Here is a 21481-nt window from a genome sequence, read left to right as displayed (position 1 = left end):
TAAGAATCCAGGGGCCCTGATCTAAAAAAGTGGCATTGAGAATAGAAGTAAGTGGGCAAATATGTTAGACATTTAGGAAGAATAATAATCAAGAATTGGTAACAAGTTGGATAAGGAAGGAAAGAAAAAAGCCAGGAATGACTCCTAGACTTCTAGCTTAACAAATTGGGTACACGGTCATGTCGTTTAAGGCAGAAGTGGTTAAAAGTCAGGTAAAAGGATAACTATAAAATGTAGTAACAGGACAGTCACTGGCAACCTTAGTGGGAGCAGTTTCGTTAGAATGAAGGGAAGAGTGAGTGGGCTGTAGCCAAATCACAGTGGAGGAGGTAAGTGGAGACATAAGGTATATACAACTCTTTAAGAAACTTGGCGACTGGGGAAAGAAATAAGTAAGACTCTAGCTAGAAAAGGACACTGAACTAAAGCTAAGGGTTAGTATTAAGACCAATCCAATCTATCTAATTCATCTTTCTCTGGATTAATTGAGCAGACAGTTCTGTGGATGCTGGTTTGGATAGTGAAAGGAGAAGAGGGAATCTGAGTTCAGAACATGGCAGGTTCTAGAGGGATTCTGGCATTTAGAAAATAGCTGTGCTAGTTAATTGGCAGGGGTGGGATAATGGCATCAGTTCATAGGGCAAAGTGGTGATATGAGGGCACTAAATATTCGTGATCGATGTGAAACTGATAAAATACTTTGCATCTTGATTTATTCATCAAGAGACTTTAAAGTGTACCTTCCTTTTTCTCAATAACTCTGCTCTTAAGATTTATCCTGAGAAAGTAGTTCTAAATATGAACAAGTGATTATGGAGGAAGATGTTCATCACAGCACTTTTTAGAGCAAATAATTAAAACCTTACACACCAAACAATAAAAAATAGATTAAAAGACTATAGTATAACAGTTTGGTAGAATTATACTGCATTTTAAATGGTCATTTACAAAACGAGTAATAACATAGAAGAATACTTAGAGTATATTATGTTTTTTAAAAGTGCCTAAGGAGTGAGGGACAAGGGATAACACTAGGAGTAAATTATAACTGCTACATTCAGATATTCTAACAACCTGAGGCTTAGTTTTATTTCTTTAAAAAATTCTCATATTTTGGCTATATTTAAAACTTCACAATTCATTGTAAAATGTTCTGCCAACAACAGAGAAAATATAATGAAACTATAGTTACAATGTCCTTGGAAGACCACCATATAAGTAGGAAGGATAAGGTTACAAAAGTATCTGTTTTATTTAATTACTTTTTCTAACCTTATGTTTCCTACATTTTCACATGTCAAGGAGGAGGAGAATGAAGAAGAGAGGTGCCACATGAATTTTTAAGAACCGATTTTGCTGTTTTCTAGCAATAAACTAGATGTATACTCATGGGTCTGGATCACTAGCTAGCTGAATAAAGGAAAGTACCCTGTGAATCACTTTTCTTCCTGTGATTAAAACTGAGATCTTCAGGTTCAAAGCAAAGAAGTAGAAAGCAGAAAACCTGAAATGACAGGTAAATAAATGCATACAGTTAACTGTTGATTAACCTTCTCAGGTGCAGGCCTTCCTCTGCACTTTTTATGGTACATCAATAAACCAACTATTTCTGGCGACCCTTAACTTTTCCCAATGGCTCATAAAAACTTTTCCTTCCTGGTTTGAGAGCTTTCATAAAATCAGACTCTTTCTTCCTTGAGACTTCACATTTTACCATAAAACTAACACCTAAGAAGAGTTTAAACATTGCTCATTAAATGTCATACTACTTCATTTCTCTCCTTTTAGGCAGAGTTTTGAGGTGGGAAAGAACATGAGTAATCAATCCAACTATTCTTCTTTTAGTGACTATCATAGAGGTTCTCCTTTTCTTCAAAAAAATGGAGAAAAGTTTGGACACCTCTCAAATCTGAAAGCAGTAGCAGATAGTGGAAACTTAGGATTTGTTGAAGGTATAGAGAACAACTTCTATTCAGTTTTGAACATATGTACTTCAACCATTGATGACTCCCAGAGATGGTGAAATAGCCACAAGCATAGAAGACTGCACACACACACACACACACACACACACACAAAGAGAGAGAGAGAGACCAGTACAGAAAAGATATAAGAAGCAGATTTAGCAGAGTGTTCTTTAGTGTAAAGTAGCCAAATAAGGAGATATAGATGATATGAGAGCCATTTTCATCCTGCAGAACCCTTAAGAGGCTAGGATCTTGGAGACACAAGGGAAGAAGGTGTTATGGGTGAGACACAGATTAAAAACAGGAAGACGGTTTATAAGTTAATATAAAAAGAAGACGCTCCCTTTTTAACACCAAATATGGAACACTAAAGGCTAGGCACACACCCTTCAATGAGAGACATGCAATGTTTTCTATAGATATTAAACAATCTCAGATGAAAGACACTCACATGTCAATAAATAAGGATGCTCTAGGAAAAATGGCCTCCTGTTTGGCCACTCCAAGAAAAAGACTATGCACAATACACAAATAGATTAGAAGTAAAAAGATAAGGGAAAAGATATCCTGTGCAAACAGTAACCAAAAGGGATCTGCAGTGGGTGTACCAATGCCAGACAAAATACATTTTAAGACAAAAAATATATTTTTAATTAAAAGGAAGACTCCACATCCACTAGGATGTCCATAATTATTTTTTAAAATTTTTAAATGAATAATAAGTATTAGCAAGGATGTGGAGAAATTGGAACCCTCATATATTGCTGATGGAAATGTAAAAGAGTGCAGTCACTGTAGAAAAGTTTGGCAGTTCCATAAATTATTAAAAATAGAGTCACCATGTAGCCTAGCATTCTACTCAGAGAATTGAGAACATAGGTTCACACAATTGTTAATAGCACCCCTATTCACAGCAAGAAAAAGGTGGAAATAACTCAAATGTCCTTTAACTAAACGGATAAACAAAATGTGATATATCTATAAAATGGAATTCTATTCAGCCATAAAGAGAAATGAAAGCCATAAAGAGAAATGAAGAACTGATATGTGATGCAACATGGATGAAACTTGGAAACATGCTAATTGAAAGAAGCCAGTTTTAAAGGCCACGTCTTATGTGATTTCATTTATATGAAATGTTCAGAACAGGCAAAGCAATAGAGACTAGAAGTAGATTAGTGGTTGAAAATGTTCTAGAATTAGATAGTGGTGCTAGTTGTACAACATGTAAATGTATTTAATGCCACTACATTGTACACTGTAAAATGGTGAATTTTTATATGAATTTGATCTCAATAAATAAATAGATGATAGTGTATGAGAAGACATTGGATGATGCCCAATGTATACTTGTGTTCAAAGATAGACAAACGTGCAAGACTTTGCCTGTTTTAAGGTTTTTTAAATTACAGAACAATATTTTTCCAATGATAAAATATCTAGAAGGAAGAACCCTTTTAAGTGAGTGATTGAGAAGTGTTGCTGGTCTGCGTTCATATTCTTTTTGTCTCCTAAAAGTATTATCTCCCTTTCACGTCACATACATTTTATTTACTGTAAGTATACTGTGAAAGCACAAAGGAGAAAAATATAAACAAAACCTGATTTCCCCTCTAGAAGAGGAAATTTCTATTTGTACTGATATACAAATATATTGCAAATAGAAACTTATACATCTGTGTCTAAACCAGCAAATAGACTCAGATCTTAGCTGGTTAAAACATAAAATGTGTTATGTTCTAAAATAAAATGAAAATTTTAATTTATTTTTTCAACTGATGAATGTACAACAAAGAAATCTGAAATCATTTTCCTATTCTACTTAATTACATTCCTTATTTATTTCCATTAATGAAATCAATTCGAAGCAATAGAATTTTGCGTATTTTCTTTCTTTTTATTTCGGCTAACACCTGATTTAGGAAAGCCTTTTCCTTTGTATATAATCTTCATAATGTAAATATATAAAACTAGTGGGAGTTTTTGTTTTTGTCCCTTAGTTTGTTTTTTTTAATTTTATTTTAAGTTTAGGGGTATATGTGCTGTATACATATCTGACAGCAAAATGATGAGTTGCATTGATACTGAATTTTTAGATCTTGAACTAACTAGATTTCTACATCTATACAAAAAACAATGTAAGATGATTAATATGGAACATTCATGAAAGGTCAGTACATGCATAATGCATCTAATATTTCCAGGAACTCTTTAAAAGAGCAATTTGCTTATGAAACATTTCTTATGTATATGAAGATATTTTTTAAAATGAATTCTTACCATGGCAGAGGAGGAAAGAGTTCTTCATTTTAACACAAGTTTATAATTAAATCATTTTTAAGTCAGTAACTTTATACATTGCCCGAAGGAAAACTGAAGGCCATGGGTAGCAAATACTATAACAAAATTAAGTTTGAAATAATTATGCTTGTTCTTTGAAATTTTTGAGAACCACCCTTAGTCTCTTGATGGTTCCGTTTTCTCTCAGATAAACAGCAACTTGTGGGCAGCCTCCTCTCAGACTCACTTACATCTCAAACAAACAAAAACACCATAGCCAATCCCTTTCTTACCTCCCTCATACACACCATCTCTACAAAGCCTAAATCTGGGCAACCCCTTCTTCTTTTCACTTTCCCCTTTCTTTGGAATCCTAGCTCATCTTCCCAAGGTTTTATTTTCCTCCACATTCTCTCTCTCCCCAGTAGCTTAGTCTATCCTCACTGATAGATTCTTCCCTCAGTAAAAAAAAGTCAAGCTTCTCCAATCCTAAAAACACAAGCAAAACACTCTCCCTTGATTCTGCTCCTCCCTCCAGTTATTTCTCTATCTCCTTTCCTCTCAGGTAAGCTTCTTGAATAGAGAATTCAAGCAATTCAAAGTCTCTGTTTCCTCACCTCTTCATTTACGTACTTCACTCGTTTTAAATTTTCATTTGAAAATTACATATATATGTGTGTGTGTATATATATATATAATTTCCTCATGATCTGATCACTTCTTAAGAAAAATTATATGTTAAAATATGAAAGTTTGCCTTCTCCATTTATGCCTTTCTTTGTCAGGCTCTTAGAAAACTATGCCAAGACTTTCTCTGGGTTAAAGATGAGCCATCTCCAGGGTAGGACTAAAACATAAAACTTGCTCTTTTATTCCTCTGAAGTAATTTATATACCTTACCATCAGAAGGAAGCAAAAGCATGCAATAGTTTTCAACCATTTTATCTCCCTCAATGTCATGAGAACTTTTACATGCTTACAGCTTTGAATATTTCTATGAGAGAAGAAAGGAAATATGCTTCTCAGTGTCCTAAATGTGAAAGGAAAGGTAGGACTTAAATATCATCATTGCTGGTATTTGGTACACAAAAAAAGGAGCATTGGACTAGATTGCATCATGGAGCTTAATCACAGGTAAACCTCTTATAGGGTGATATGGTTTGGATTTGTGTCCCCGCCCAAATCTCATGTTGAATTGTAATCCCACTGTTGGAGGAGGGGCCCGGTGGGAGGTGATTGGATCATGGGGGCGGATTTGCCCCTTGCTGTTCTTGTGACAGGGAGTGAGTTCTCAGGCAATCTGGTTGTTTAAAAGTGTGTGGCACCTCCCGCTTTGCTCTCTCTTCCTCCTGCTCCAGCCATGTAAGTCGTGCCTGCTTCCCCTTGGCCTTCCACCATGATGGTATGATTCCTGAGGCTTCTCTAGTAATGCTGCCAGCCTGCAGACCTATGAGTCGACTAAACTCTTTCCTTTATAAGTTGCCCAATCTCAGGTAGTTCGTTCTTTACAGCAAGGCAAGAATGGACTAATATATAAGGCTGCCTTCACTCTTTAAGTTTCTTAAGTAATTTGAGGAAAGAAGTCACACAAGCAAGAACTGAGAAACTGATGGGAATAATATGTAATGATCACTTTATATCATCTTAAGTAGAAATAGAAGGATTTTTGTTGAAGAGCCTTTCTAGCTGAATCTGTCCCTTGGTGTTCTGAACTTTTCACTCACTGTCTTATAGGAAGAACCCATTAATTAACTTGGGATCTGATCAGAAGAAGAGTTTTTGCCAATAATTTCCTTAAACACCACACCATCTGACTTCTAACAGTTTTCCATTTTTTTCTTGCGTTTATCCATACTTATCTATGGATGTTCACAAAACACAGATAAAACAAGAATTGCATTTTAAACAAATTCAAATGCTATAGGATTTACTTTTACAGTTCTGGCTCCCAAAGCAGCAAGAGTAGGCTAGCCCTGAGAAGACCAGGCAGTGGTCAAGTAATCACTGATTCAGTCCCCAGAATATTAAAGGAAAATACTGTATCTCTTATTTCAAGGAGACTGACTGGAAAGAAAGGAGAGAGATCGAGGAATAACTAGATGGGAGATCAGCATCAAGGGAGGGTGTTTTCCTTGTTTTTTTAGGATTGGAGGGGCCTGGATGTATGTGTTTACTGGGGATTGGGCAGTGTTGGCCCAGATCTGAGAAGGAAGGCCAGTCAGAAGCTAAAATAGTGAATATTAAGGTCATTGAGCAGCATCAGAAAAGCAAGTCTTCTATATCCATTATTTCATGTGATCAACACATTATATGAAAATGCCAAAGGCTAAGAGAGTCTTCTTCATAGAATTTTTTAGTTTGTTTTCTTGAAGGAAGGTGTCTTAGTCTGTTTTGTGTTGCTATAACAGAATACCTGAGACTGGGTAATTTATTTTAAAAAAAGACATTTTTGCTTACAATTCTGGAAGCTGGGAAGTCCAAGAAGCATGGCATCTGCATCTGCTTGGCTTCTGGGAAGGGTATCATGTTGTGTTACAACATGGCGAAGAAGTAGAAGAAGTGGGCATGTGCAAAGAGGTCAAACATGAGAGTCAACCTCACTTCATAACAACCCGTTCTGGCAGAAACAAATTCATTCCTAGAAAAACTAATCCACTTCCATAAGAACTGTTTCAGTTTCCTGAGAAAGATATTAATCTATTTTAATGACCCAATGATCTCTTAAAGGATGACCTCCCAACATTGTTGTACTGGGAATTAAGGTTCCAACATGAGTTTTGGCAAAGACACCTAGACCATAACAGAAGAACTCCCTTATAGATATAAAATTGAGGCCTAGAAGGACTGAGTGACACAGCTAGTTAGTGGCATGAGGGATCCAGTTCCCTTTCTGAGGCCACTGTGCCACTGCTGAGGTGGAAAAGAAGAAGAGAAAGGAGAGAAGAAACATTTGACACCTACTTAACATGGAATTATTACCGCCTCTCAGCAGTATTTTCTGTTTTCTACAAAATAAATTCAATTGCCTCATTGATTTGTTGCCACACATATCTTACTTGCAGAGATTTGAATTACTACAAACATGTGCCCCAGTTTCATGCTGAGTAAATGTGCAATCAGGGTTTTCACACATCATCTTTTGCTTGACATCCCTACTCTCTGTATGACTTAAATGATAATAGCCAATAATACTACCATTCATTAAGTACCTACTGTGAACCTAGGATTTTGTTACAATTAACATATCACATCTTCCTCACCAAAACTCCATAAAATGAGATTTATTAATTTCCTTCTTGAAATGAGGAAACCAAGGCTTAGGGAGTTAAATAAGTTGCCCAAGATCACATAGTTTGGAAGTATCGGTCCATGATTTAAACACAGGTTTACCCAGCTGTAGAATTCAAATCTTCAACCACACCACCACTCTATGTCTTAATCCTAACTGCCAACTTCTCTTCAGGGTCCCATGTTACCCTCATATCTAAGAGTCATAATTGTCCAAAATCACTGATAATAATTCATCTTTTTGTGAGAGAGCTCAAACTCGGAGCTATTTCTCTCTTTTCTCAGATTGATAGTATTTCGTTATTTTTTCAAATTTATTTATGTATTTTAAAGTGACAAATAAAATTGCATGTACTTATTAGGTATGACATGATACTTTGAAGTATATGAACATTGTGAAATGGCTAAGTCTAACTAAAATATACGTTACTTCACATAGTTATTTTGTGATGAGCATTGTTCAAAAATACAATATATGGTCATTAACTATAGCCACCATGCTACAGATTTCTTGAACTTATTCCTCCTAACTGTAATTTTGTATCCTTTGACCAACATCTCTCTAAATCGCCCCCTTGCCCGCTCCCTGCCAAGCAGCCCAGCCTCTGGTAAACAAGATTATTTTCTGCTTCTATGAGATCAACAATTTTAGATTCCATATATGAGTGAGATCATATGGTATTTGTTTTCCTGTGCCTGGCTTATGTCACTTAATAGAATGTCATAGAGGTTTATTCATGTTGTCATAAATAACAGAATTTCCTTCTTTTTATGGCTGAATAGTATTCCATTGTGTGTGTGTATATATATACCACATTTTCTTCACCCATTCATTCATTGATAAACACTTAGGTTGATTCCATATCTTGGCTATTGTGAATACACATGGGAGTGTAGATATCTCTTCAACATAATGATTTCATTTCTTTTGTTTATATACCCAGTAGTAGGATTGCTGAATCATATGGTAGTTCTCTTTTTATTGTTTGAGTGACCTCCATGCTATTTTCTACAGTAGCTGTATTAATTTATATTCCCACCAACAATGTAAAAGAATTCCCTTTTCTGTATATCCTCACCAATATTTGTTCTGTTCTCATTTGTGTTTTTGATAATAGGCATTCTTACAGGAGTGAAGTGATATCTCATTGTGGTTTTAATTTGCATTTCCCTGATGACTAGTGACGAGCATTTTTTCATATACCCACTGAACATTCGTACATCTTCTTTTCAGAAATGTCATTTTAGGTCCTTTGTCCATTTTTTAAATTGGATTACTTTCTTTCTTTCTATTTAATTGAATTCCTTATACATTTTGGGTATTAACCCTTATCAGATGTATAGTTTGCAAATATTTTCTCCAATTCTGTAGGCTATCTCTTCACTCTGTTTATCATTTCCTATACTGTGAAGAAGCACTTTAGTTTAATGGAATCCCACTTGCCTATTTTTGCTTTTGTTGCCTGTGCTTTTTAGGTCAAAAAAATTATTGCCCAGATCAATATAAAGGAGATTTTGCCCCATGTTCTCTTCAGAGGGTTTCATTGCTTTGGCTCTTACATTTAAGTCTTTCATCTATTTTGAGTTGATTTTTGCATATGGTGTGAGATAAAGGTCTAATTTTATTCTTCTGCATGGGGATATCTAGTTTTCCCAACATAATTTATTGAAGACAATGTCCTTTCTCCATTGTATGTTCTTGGCACATTTGTCAAAACTCAGTGGCTGTAAATGTGTGGATTTATTTCTGGGATTTCTACTGTGTTCAGTTGGTCTATGTGTCTTTTTTTTTTTTTTTTTTTTTTTTTTTGACATCCAATGACCTCTGAACTTTTTATTGACTTCCTGCTCCCCAAAGGGTACCCTGCTTCTGCTGGCTGAATGCCTCAGAACTTTGGTGTCGTGGGTCTCAGACACCACTTTGCCATCCACTGTCCGGTGGGTGGTGGTGGTCTTTTGGATGGTTTGCCTGGAGTTGCTGGTGTCCAGAGCATCACCAAAATTGAAGTCCTCACCATCTTCCAGCAGGCTGCGGTAGGTGGCAATCTCAGCCTCCAGCTTGACCTTGACGTTCAGCAGGTCCTCCTACTCCTGGGCCTGGCGCTCTCCCTCTGCCCGGGTCTGTGCCAGCTCTGACTCCAGGTGCAGCAGGATCCCATTGAACTGCTCCATCTGCAGGGCGTAGCGGGCCTCCACCTCCCTCAGGCTGTTCTTCAGATTCCAAGCTGGCCTTCAGATTTCTCATGGAGTCCAGGTCATCTCCAAGAACTGGACTGTACGTCTCAGCTCCGTGAGCGTCGTCTCAGCAGCTCCAACCTCAGCGGACTGAGTGGTGACCACTGTGGTGCTCTCTTCAATCTGCTGAGACCAATGCTTGTCCAGCTCCTCTCCGTTCTTCTGAGCCAGCTCGTCATATTGGGCCCGGATGTCTGCCATGACCTTGGCGAGGTCCTGAGATTTGGGGGCATCTACCTCCACCGTCAACCCAGAGCTGGCAATCCGGGCTCGTAGGCTTTTTGCTTCCTCTTTGTGGTTCTTCTTCATGAAGAGCAGCTACTCCTTGACAGCCTCGATCTCTGTCTCCAGCTGCAGCCGAGTGACAGTGTCATCAATGACATTGCAGAGCCCGTGGATGTCGTTCTCCACAGACTGGCGCATGGCCAGCTCTGTCTCATACTTGACTCTAAAGTCATCAGTGGCAAGACGGGCATTGTCAATCTGCAGAACTATGCAGGCATTGTCCACAGTATTTGCGAAGATCTGAATCCTCAGGTTCTGGATGGTCTGGAAGTAATGGCATCAGTCTCTGACCTGGGGTCCCTTCTTCTCCAAGCGCTACCGGATTTTGCTCTCCAGCCTCCGGTTCTCGGTCTCCAGGCTCCTCACTCTGTCCAGGTAGGAGGCCAGGCAGTCTTTCAGGCTTTGCATGGTCTCCTTCTCGTGCTGGATGCCTCCTATTCCTGCCAGACCCCCGGCCATCCCCGCGGCCAGGCCCCCGGACTCCAAGCCGCCCTGGAAGCTGGTGGAGCGGGACACAGAGATCCGGGAACCAGAGCCCCCAGCGCCTGCATAGACTCTGGCTGTGCTGCTGACCAGCCGGGCGCCGTAGCTGGTCGCCTGGACAGAGCCCAGGGACCGCTAGTTGGTGGAGAAGGTGGAGCGAGTGGTGAAGTTCATGCTGTCCGGGGAGGAGGGCGACAGGACCCGACTCCGGCTTTACCGACCCGTTGTGTCTATTTTTATGCCACTGCTATGCTGTTTTGATTACCATAGCTTTATATATTTTGAAGTCAGGTTGTATGATGCTTTCAGTTTTGCTCTTTCTGCTCTAGATTTCTTTGGCTATTCAAGGTCTTTTGTGGTTCCATACAAAATTTTGGATTGTTCTTTCTATTTCTGTGAAGAATGTGATTGGTATTTTGGTAAGGATTGAATTGAATCTGTAGATCATTTTGGGTAGTATGGACATTCTAACAATGTTAATTTTTCCAACTCATGAATATGGGCTATCTTTCCATTTAATTGTGTCTTCCTCAATTTCCTTCATCAATGCTTTATAGTTTTCAGTACACCTCCTCGGTTAAATTCATTTTTAAGTATTTTTTTTATCTGTTTTGTAGCTCTTATAAAGATTTTTTATTTCATTTTCAGGTAGTGTGCTGTTAGTATATAGAAACACTGCTGATTTTTGTACGTTGATTTTGTATCATGCAACGTTTCTAAATTCACTTATTAGTTCTAACTTTTTTTGGTGGAGTCCCTAGAGTTTTCTATATATAAGATCATGTCTGCAAACAGGGAAAATTTAACTTCTTCCTTTCTAATTTGGATGCCTTCTGTTTCTCCTTTTACCTGATTGCTCCGGCTAGGATTTCCAGTACTATGTTTAATAAAAGTGCCGAGAGTCTGACTCTTAGCGGAAAATTTTCAACTTTTCCCTATTTGGTATGACTTTAGCTGTGAGTTAGTCGTATATGACCCTTATTGTTTTGAGGTACATTTCTCCTATACATAATCTGTTGAGATTTTTATCAAGAAAGGATGTTGAATTTTGTCAGATGCTTTTTCTGTATCTATTGAAATGATCAGATGGTTTTTGTCCTTGATTTTATTAATGTGATATATTATCTCTATTGGATTTGCTTATGGTGAATTATCCTTGAATCCCTGGGATGTATCCCACTTGATCATGGTGAATAATCTTTTTAATGCACTATTAAATTTCATTTGCTAGTATTTTGCTGAAAATTTTTGCATCGGGCACATTGTCCTGTAATTTTTTACTTTTTGTAATGCTCTTGTCTGGCTTTGTTGTCAGATCAAAGTGTCCTCAAAATGAGTTTGAAAGTATTTCTTCCTCTTCATTTTTTGAAAACAGTTTGAGAACACTTTGTGTTTGTTCTTCTTTAAATGTTTGGTAGAATTCAACCATAAAACAATCTGGAACTGGGTTTTCCTTTTTTTTTTACTTTTAAGTTCAAGGGTACATGTGCACGTTTGTTATATAGGTACACTTGTGTCTTGGGGGTTTGTTGTACAGATAATTTCACCACCCAGATATTAAGCCTAGTACCCATTAGTTATTATTCCTGCCTCTCCATCCTCCCATCCTCCACCCTCCCATAGGCCCCAGTGTGTGTTTTTCCCCTCTATGTGTCCATGTGTTCCCATCATTTAGTTCCCAATTATAACTGAGAACATACAGTATTTGGTTTTCTCTTACTGCATTAGTTTGCTAAGGATAATGGCCTCCAGCTCATCCATGTTCCTTCAAAGAACATGATCTCATTCTTTTTTACAGCTGTGTAGTATTCCATGGTATATATGTAACACATTTTCTTTATCCAGTCTATCATTGATGGGCTTTTAAGTTGATTCCATGTCTTCACTATTATGAATAGTGCTGCAATGAACATAAACGTGCATGTGTCTTTATGACAGAATAATTTATATTCCTTTGGGTATATACACAGTAATGGGATTGCTGGATCGAATGGTAGTTCTGTTTTTAGCTCTTTGAAGAATCACCACACTGCTTTCCACAATGGTTGAACTAATTCACACTCCTGCCAACAATGTATAAGTGTTCCCTTTTCTCCACAACCTAGCTGGTATCTACTATTTTTTGACTTTTTAATACTAGCCATTCTGACTGGTGTGAGGTGGTATCTCATTGTAGTTTTGATTTGCATTTCTCTAATGATTGAGCTTTTTGTTGGCCACATGTATGTCTTCTTTTGAAAAGTGTCTGTTTATGTGCTTTGCCCACTTTTTAATGCAGTTGTTTGGTTTTTGCTTGTAAATTTGTTTCGTTCCTTACAGATGTTGGATATTAGACCTTTGTCAGATGACACGTTGCAAAACTTTTCTCCCATTCTGTTGGTTGCCTGTCCACTTTGTTGATAGTTTCCTTGGCTGTGCAGAAGCTCTTTAGTTTAATTAGATCACATTTGTCAATTTTTGCTTTCGTTGCAATTGCTTTTGGCATCTTTATCATGAAATCTTTGCCTATTCTTGCATTCAGAATGATGTTGTCTAGGTTGTCTTCCATGATTTTTACAGTTTTGGGGTTTATGTTTAATTCTTAAATCCATATTGAGTTGACTTTTGTATATGGTGTAAGGAATGGGTTCAATTTTTATATTCTGCATAAGCCAGTTATCCCAGCACCATTTATTGTAAAGGGAGCCCTTTCCCCATTGCTTGCTTTTGTCAGTTTTGTTGAAGATCAGATGGTTGCAGGTGTGCAGCCTTATATCTGGGTTCTCTGTTCTGTTCCATTGGTCTATGTGTCTGTTTTTGTACCAGTACCATGCTGTTTTGGTTACTATGGCCCTGTAGTATAGTTTGAAGTCAGGTAGCATGATGCCTCCAGCTTTCTTCTTTTTGGTTAGGATTGCCTTGGCTATTTGGGCTCTTTTTTGTTTCAATACGAATTTTTAAATAATTTTTTCTAGTTCTGTGAAGAATGTCATTGGCAGTTTAATAGGAATAGCACTGAATCTTTATATTGCTTTGGGTAGTATAGCCACACTTTAATGATACTGATTCTTTCTATCAATTTGTATGAAATGTTTTCCATTGTTTGTGTCATCTCTGATTTCTTTGAACTGTGTTTTGTAGTTCTTATTATAGAGATCTTATTAGCTGAATTCCTGGGTATTTTACTCTTTCTGAGGCAATTGAGAATGGGAACACATTCCTGATTTGGCTCTTGGGTTAGCCATTGTTGGTGTAGGAATGACAGTGGCTTTTTTCTTTTGACTTTGTATCCTGCAAGCTTAAGGAACCATTTGGCCAAGACTATGTGGTTTTCTAGATCTAGAGTCATGTCATCTACAAATAAGGATAGTTTGACTTCCTCTCTTCCTATGTGGATGCCCTTTATTTCATTCACTTGCCTAATTGCTCTGGCCAGGACTTCCAATACTATATTAAATAGGAATGGTAAGAGAGGGCATCCTTGTCTCGTGCCAGTTTTTAAGGGAATGCTTCCAGCTTTTGCCCATTCAGTATGATGTTGCTGTGGGTTTGTCATAGATGGCTGTTATTATTTTGAGGTCTGCTCCTTCAAAATCTAGCTTACTGAGAGTTTTTAATATAAAGGATGTTGAATTTTATTGAAAGCCTTTTCTGCATCTATTCAAATAATTCTGTGGTTTTTGTCTTTAGTTCTGTTTAATTAATGTATCACATTTACTGGTTTGCTTATGTTGAACCAACCTTGCTCCCAGGGATAAAGCCTACTTGATCATGCTGGATAAGCTTTTTGATGTGCTGCTGGATTTGATTTTCCAGTATTTTGTTGAGGATTTTTACATCAATGTTCACCAAGGATATTGGCCTAAGTTTCCTTTTTTTGTTGTCTCTGCCAGGTTTTGGAATCAGGATGATGCCGGCCTTATAGAACAAGTTAGGGAGGAGTCTGTCCTCCTCAATCTTTTGGAACAGTTTCAGTAGGAATCATACCAGCTCTTCTTTGTACATCTGGTAGAATTCAGCTGTGGATCATCTGATCCTGGGCTTTCTTTGGTTGGTAGGCCATTTATTACTGATTCAATTTGGAGCTCATTACTGATCTGTTCAGGGATTCAATTTCTTCCTGGTTCAGTCTTGGGAGGGCGTATGTGTCCAGGAATTTATCCATTTCTTATAGATTTTCTAGTTTGTGTGCATAGACCTAGTCATAATATTCCCTGATGATTATTTGTATTTCTGTGGGGTCGGTGGTAATATCCCTTTTGTCATTTCTAATTGTGTTTATTTGGATTGTCTCTATTCTTTATTAATCTAGCTACTGATCTATATATTTTTGTTAATTTTTTCAAAAAACAGACTCCTAGATTTGTTTATCTTATGAATGTTTTTTCATGTCTCAATCTTCTTCAGTTCAACTCTGATTTTGGTTATTCCTTGTTTTCTACTAGTTTGGGATTGGTTTTCTCTTGCTTCTCTAGTTTTTTTAAGTGATGTTAGGTTGTTCATATAAGATCTTTCTAACTTTTTTGGGGGGCCTTTAATGCTATAAATTTCCTGCTTAACACTGCCTTAGCTGTGTTCCAGAGATTCTGGTATGTTGTATATTCGTTCTCATTAGTTTCAAAGAACTTTTAGATTTCTGCCTTAATTTCAGTATTTACCTAAAAGTCATTCAGGAGCAGGTTATTTAATTTTCATGTAATTGTATGCTTTTGAGTAATTCTCTAAGTCTTGAACTCTAATTTTATTGTGCTGTGGTCCAAAAGAGTGTTTTTCATTATTTCAGTTATTATGCACTCGCTGTAGAGTGTTTTGTGTCTGACTGTGTGGTCAGTTTTAGAAATTGTGCCATGTGGTGATGAGAAGAATGTATATTCTGCTGTTTTGGGGTGGAGAGTTCTGTAGAACTCATTTATCACATCCATTTGATCCAGTGCTGAGTTCAGGTCCTGAAGATCTTTGTTAATTTTCTGCCTCAATGATTCGTCTGTTACTTTTGGTGGGGTGTTGAAGTCTTCAATGATTTATTGTGTGGAAGGCTAGGTCTCTGTAGGTCCCTAAGAACTTGCTTTATGAATCTGGGTGCTCCTGTGTTGAGTGAATATATATTTAGGATAGTTAGCTCTTCTTGATGAATTGAACATTTTGCCATTACATAATGCCCTTCTTTGTCTTTTTTTTTATCTTTGCTGGTTTAAAGTCTCTTTTGTCAGAAACTAGGATTGCAACCCCTGCTTTTTTCTGATTTCCGTTTGCTTGGTAGATTTTCCTCCATCCCTTTATTTTGAACCTATGGCTGTCATTATGTGTGAGATGGGTCTGTTGAAGACAGCATATCATTGGGTATTGCTTTTTTTATCCAGCTTGCCTCTCTGGGTCTTTTAATTGGGGCATTTAGCCCATTTACATTCAAGGTTAGTATTGATATGTGTAGCTTTGACCCTGTCATGTATTGTTAGCTGGTTATTATGCTGGTTTGTTTGTGATTGCTTTATTGTGTCACTAGTCTGTGTACTTAAGTGTGTTTTGGTACTGGTTGATAACAGTTTTTCCTTTCCATATTTATTGCTTCCTTTAGGAGCTCTTCTAAGGCAGGTCTGGTGGTAATAAATTCCCTCAGCATTTGCTTGTCTGAAAAGAATCTTATTTCTCCTTTGCTTACAAAGTTTAGTTTGGCCGATATAAAATTCTTGGCTGGAATTTCTTTTCTTTAACAATGTTGAATATTGGCCCCCAATCTCTTTTGGGTTGTAGGGTTGCTGCTGAGAGGTCTGCTGTTAGTCTGACGGGCTTCCTTGTCTAGGTGACCTGACCTTTCTCTCTAGCTGCCTGTAACATTTTTTCTTTCATTCTGACATTGGAGAATTTGATGATTACATGTCTTGAGTATGATCTTCTTGTGACTTATCTTACTAGGCTTCTCTGCATTTCCTGAATTTGAAGTTTGGCCTCTCTAGCTAGTTTGGGGAAGTCCTCATGGCTGATTTCCTGAAATACATTTTTCAAGTTGCTTCCATTCTCCCCATTTCTTTCAGGCACACCAGTGAGTTATAGATTTGATCTCTTTACATAATCCCATATTTCTTGAAGGTAATGTTCATTTCTTTTAATTCTTTTTCTCTGTTATTGTCTGTCTTATTTCAGAGAGCCAATCTTCAAGCTCTGATATTCTTTATTTTAATCTATTCTGCCACTAATACTTGTAATTGCATTATAAAATTCTTGTAGTGTGTTTTTCAGCTCTAACAAGTCAATAACATTATTTAGAATACTGACTATTTTGTCTATCAGCTCCTGTATCATTTTATTGTGATTCTTAGCTTCCTTGGATTGGGTTTCAACATGCTGCTGCATCTCAGTGATCTTTATTTGTATCCTTATTTTGAATTCTATTTCTGTCATTTCAGCCATCTCAGTTCAGTTCTGAATCTTTGCTGGAGACCTAGTGTGGTTGTTAGGAGGAAAGATAGCACTCTGGTTTTTTAAGTTGTCAGAATGCTTGAGCTGGTTCTTTCTCATCTTCCTGGGCTGATGCTCCTTCAGTCTTTAAAGTCACTGTCCTTTTATCCTATTTGATGAACTAGAGAATTTGATTGTGGTGTAAGATGGTTTCAGTCAGCTGGTTTCATTTATGGAAGATTTAAAGGAGCCATGGCTCAGCTCACAACTCCTGGACTGCATGCTCTAACTCTGGGGAACTCTTATCAGTCCCGAGAATTTGCTCTCTGGCTTCTTGGGATTAGGAAATCACTGCACTGGCAGTGCCGCAGTGCTCCGGGACCACTGTGTCACAGCACTCTGATGGATGGTGCCACTCAAAGCTTTTTGTATGGTGGTAGCAGCAGGATCTGTTCTCATTTGCATGTGCCAGCAGCAGTGGCAGCAGCAGCAGAGCAGGGTGGACTTCTTCTCTGCTGTGGCAGGGTACTGGCGGGTGCTGGGTGCTGGCCTCTGAGAACGCATTCACAGTAGCAATGGAGGCAGCATGGCTGAGGGTACCTCTGGCAACTATGTGCACAGTGGTGCTGGTGGTGGGGTTAGCACAGGGGGCAGGGTGCTGGTGGGCATAGGACTGGGCGCACCCTCCATGAGCATTCACCCAGGTGGAGATGGCTGCTCAGGGTGGGGAAAGGCCCACTCTTCTCTGTGCCTAGTTTCACTCCCATGGCAGTGTTGTCACAGAGGTGGGGTGCTGGTGGGGGCGGGGGTGCGGCTGGCAGGCTCTGTGCCTGCCAAGGCTTTAACTGCAATGGAGACTTGGCGGGGCTGGGGTGGCAGGGAGCCGGGGGATGGAGTGTACTCATGCTAGCATTTCTTCTTGATTATCCAGTTTGTTGGGGGTATAATTGTCCATAATAGCCTTATAATCCTTTATATTTCTGTGTTATCAGTTTTAATGTCTCCTTTTTCCTCTCTGATTTGAGTCTTCTTTTTTTCTTAGTCCAACTGGCAGGTTTATTAGTTTCATCTTTTTTCAAAAAAAAAAACCAACACTTTGTTTTTTCATCCTTTCTATTGTTTTTCTAGTCTCTATTTTATTTATTTCTGCTCTGATGTTTATTATTTCCTTCCTTCTACTAATTTTGGGCTTAGTTTATTCTTTTTTCAAGACCTCGAAGTAAAATATTAGGTTGTTTACTTGAGATCTTCTTTTTTGATGTAGGTGTTTATTGCTATAAACTTCCATCTTAGAAGTGCTTTTGCTGCATCCCAGAAGTTTTAGTATGCTGTGTTTCCATTTTCATTCGCCTGAATAAATTTTTTAATTTTACTTGTAATTTCTTCGTTGACCCATTGGTTGTTCAAGATGTTCAATTTTCATGTGTTTGTGAATTTTTCAAAGTTCTTCCTGTTATTTTTAGTTTTGTACCACTGTGGTCAGAAAAGATACTTGATATGATTTCAATCTTCTTAAATTTGTTAAGACTTGTTTTGTGACCTAACGCATGATCTAGCCTAGATAATGTTCCATGTGCACTTAAGAAGAATGTAAATTCTGCAACTCTTCAATGAAATGCTCTGTATACATCTGTTAGGTCTATTTGGTCTAAAGCAGAGTTTGAGTCCAATGTCTCAATGCTAATTTTCTGTCTGGATGATTTTTCCATTGCTGAAATTGGGGTGTTAATGTCCTATACTGCTACTGTACATAGTATTATTGTCCATTTCTCCCTTTAAATCTGTTAATACATGTGTTGTATATTTAGGTGCTCTAATGTTGGGTGCATATATATTTATAATTGTCATATCATATCCTCCTGCAGCATTAAGCCCTTTATCATTATATAATGGCCTTTTTCATCTTATTTTACAGTTTTTTACTTAAAGCCTATTTTGTCTAATACTCATGTAATACACATCTAATACTTTTGATTTCCATGTGCATGTAATATCTTTTTTCATCCCTTCTTTCAGTCTATGTGTGTCCTTACAGCTGAAGTGAGTCTCTCATTGGCAGCATATACTTAGGTCTCTTCTTTTTAAAAATCCATTTAGCCATTCTGTGTCTTCTGATTGGATAATTTAACATATTTACATTCAAGGTAATTATTGATAGATGAGGACTTAACCACTGCCCTTTCACTTATTGTTTTCTAGTTGTTCTGTAGATTCTTTGTTCCTTTCATTCTCTTTTACTGTCTTCCTTTATGATTAAGTGTTTTTCTCTAGTAGTATGTTTTTATTCCTTGTTTTTTGCGCACATCTACTATAGGTTTTCACTTTGTGGTCACAATGAGGCTTACCAAAAAAAATCTTATAATCAAAACAAGATATTTTAAGGTGATAACAAATTAACTCCAATTTAAAAAAAACTTTACACTTTTACTCCACTGCCCCTGACTCTGAGTTTTTTTTAATCATAATTTACATCTTTCTTGTGTTCAATATCCCTTAACAAATTATCATATTTATTTTTAATAGTTTGTCTTTTAATCTTCACACTAAAGGTACAAGTGATCTTTTTTTACCATGATTACAGTATAATAATATTCCAAATATGATTGTGTCCCTGCTTTTACTAGTGAGTTTTATACTCTCAGATGTTTTCATGTTACTCATTAGCATCCTTTTCTTTCAGCTTGAAGAACTGTCTTTAGCATTTCTTGTAAGACAGGTCTGGTGATGATAAACTTCAGCTTTTTTGTGTGTGGGAAAGTGTTTCTCTTTTTCTCTTTCATTTCTTTCTTTCTTTTTTTTTTTTTTTTTTTTTTTTTTTTTGAGACAGGGTCTCATGCTGTCACCGAGGCTGGAGTGCAGTGGCATGATAATGGCTCACTGCAGTCTCCGCCTCCCAGGTTCAAGCGATTCTCCTGCCTCAGCCACCCGAGTAGCTGGGATTACAAGTGTATGCCACCACACCCGGCTAATTTTTTGTGTTTTTAGTAGAGATGGGGTTTTGCCATGTTGGCCAGTCTGGTCTCAAACTTCTGGCCTCAAGTGATCCATCCACCTTGTCCTCCCAAAGTGCTGGGATTATAGGCATGAGCTGCCATGCCTGACCCTTCATTTATAAAGAACAGATTATCTGGGTACCATACTCTAATTGGTTGTTGTTGTTGTTGTTGTTGTTTTCCCCTTCACCACGTTGAGTATATCATCCCAGTCTCCTGGCCTATAAGATTCTAGTGAGAAGTCTGCTGCTATGTGTATTGGAATTCCTTTATATGTTATTTGCTTCTTTTCTCTTGCTGCTTTCAGGATCCTCTCTATCTTTGATGTTTGACATTTTGATAATAATATGTCTTGAAGTAGTCCTATTTGGACTGAATCTGATTGAAGACCTTTAACCTTCCTGTAATTAGATATTTATACCTTTCTCCAGGTTTGGAAAGTTTTTTGGCTATCATTTCTTTAAATACACTTTTTGTCCCTTTATTTTTCTCTTCTGCTTCTCTAACTCCTATGGACTCAAATATTTTCTCCTTTGATACTTTCTCACAAATTCCGTAAGTTTTCCTCATTTCTTTTCATTCTTTTTCCTTTTTTCCTTCTGTTTATTTTCAAATAACCTGCCTTTGAGTTCACAGATTCTTTGCTTGATCAATTCTGCTGTTTATATTCTCTGTGACATTATTCATTTTGTTCATTATATTTTTCAGTTCCAGGATTTCTATTTGATTTTTATTATCATTTCATTCTCTCTGTTAAATTTCTTGTTCTGATCACTTATGGTCTTCTTTTTATTGAATTGTTTCTCTGTATTTTCTTGAAGTTCGCTGAAAATGGTTACTTTCAATTCTTTGTCAGGAAGCACATTCATTCATATCCATTTCCTTAGGGTTGGTCACTGGCACTTTATTTTGTCCATTGGTGATATCATGTTTCCCTGATTATTCTTGATCTTTGTTGTTCATTGGTGTCTGAGCAGAGATTCTAGGTATATCATCTGGCATGCTCTCTAAACCTGGTACCGCTGAAGTACCATTGAGACACTGAGGGATGCCCTAATCCTGGGATCACTGCAGCCATATGATGCCAGGCTGGAATCTCATGTCTGCTGAGGATATCATGGAGCTGGGATGTGCCTGAAACTCACAGCTGCTGAAGTCTGCCTTCCAATGGGGGTTGTCCAGAGCCCAAGGCCACTGTAGTAAGCTGTCAGTGATGCATACAGCAGACTGAGCTCACCTAATAGAAGCTATGCATTCCTGCTGATGCCAGGGCATGTCTGGAGGTTCAGTCTGCAGGTACTCCCCTAAAGTCAGGGGTTGTGGGAGGTCTGCCTGGTGCTACCTAATTTTAGGTTTGAAGACAAAATCCTAGGCTCACTTCTCTTTCCTGCAATTTCATGCTATCTTTTCACTTTGCTGCCTGGGGTTGGGAAAGGAGTGACATGGGTAATGTGAAACTGTCCTTTCTACTCCCTTCAATGCATATTTTTAATAATTGTGCTACTACTGGCCCAGCATGGTGGCTCACACCTGTAATCCTAGCACTTTGGGAGGCTGAGGCAAGCGGATGGCCTG

The 21481-nt window shown here is 37.8% G+C and overlaps 1 pseudogene; it reads right to left on the bottom strand.

The window, feature by feature from the left end:
• Positions 1–1603: 1603 nt before the first annotated feature.
• LOC100611541 (keratin, type I cytoskeletal 18-like) lies at positions 1604–10974 on the bottom strand (annotated as a pseudogene).
• Positions 10975–21481: the final 10507 nt, after the last annotated feature.

This window comes from Pan troglodytes, chromosome 4, assembly GCF_028858775.2.
Source record: "Pan troglodytes isolate AG18354 chromosome 4, NHGRI_mPanTro3-v2.0_pri, whole genome shotgun sequence".
In the NCBI taxonomy this organism is placed as follows: domain Eukaryota; kingdom Metazoa; phylum Chordata; class Mammalia; order Primates; family Hominidae; genus Pan; species Pan troglodytes.
This window is presented reverse-complemented; position numbering and strand designations above follow the sequence as displayed.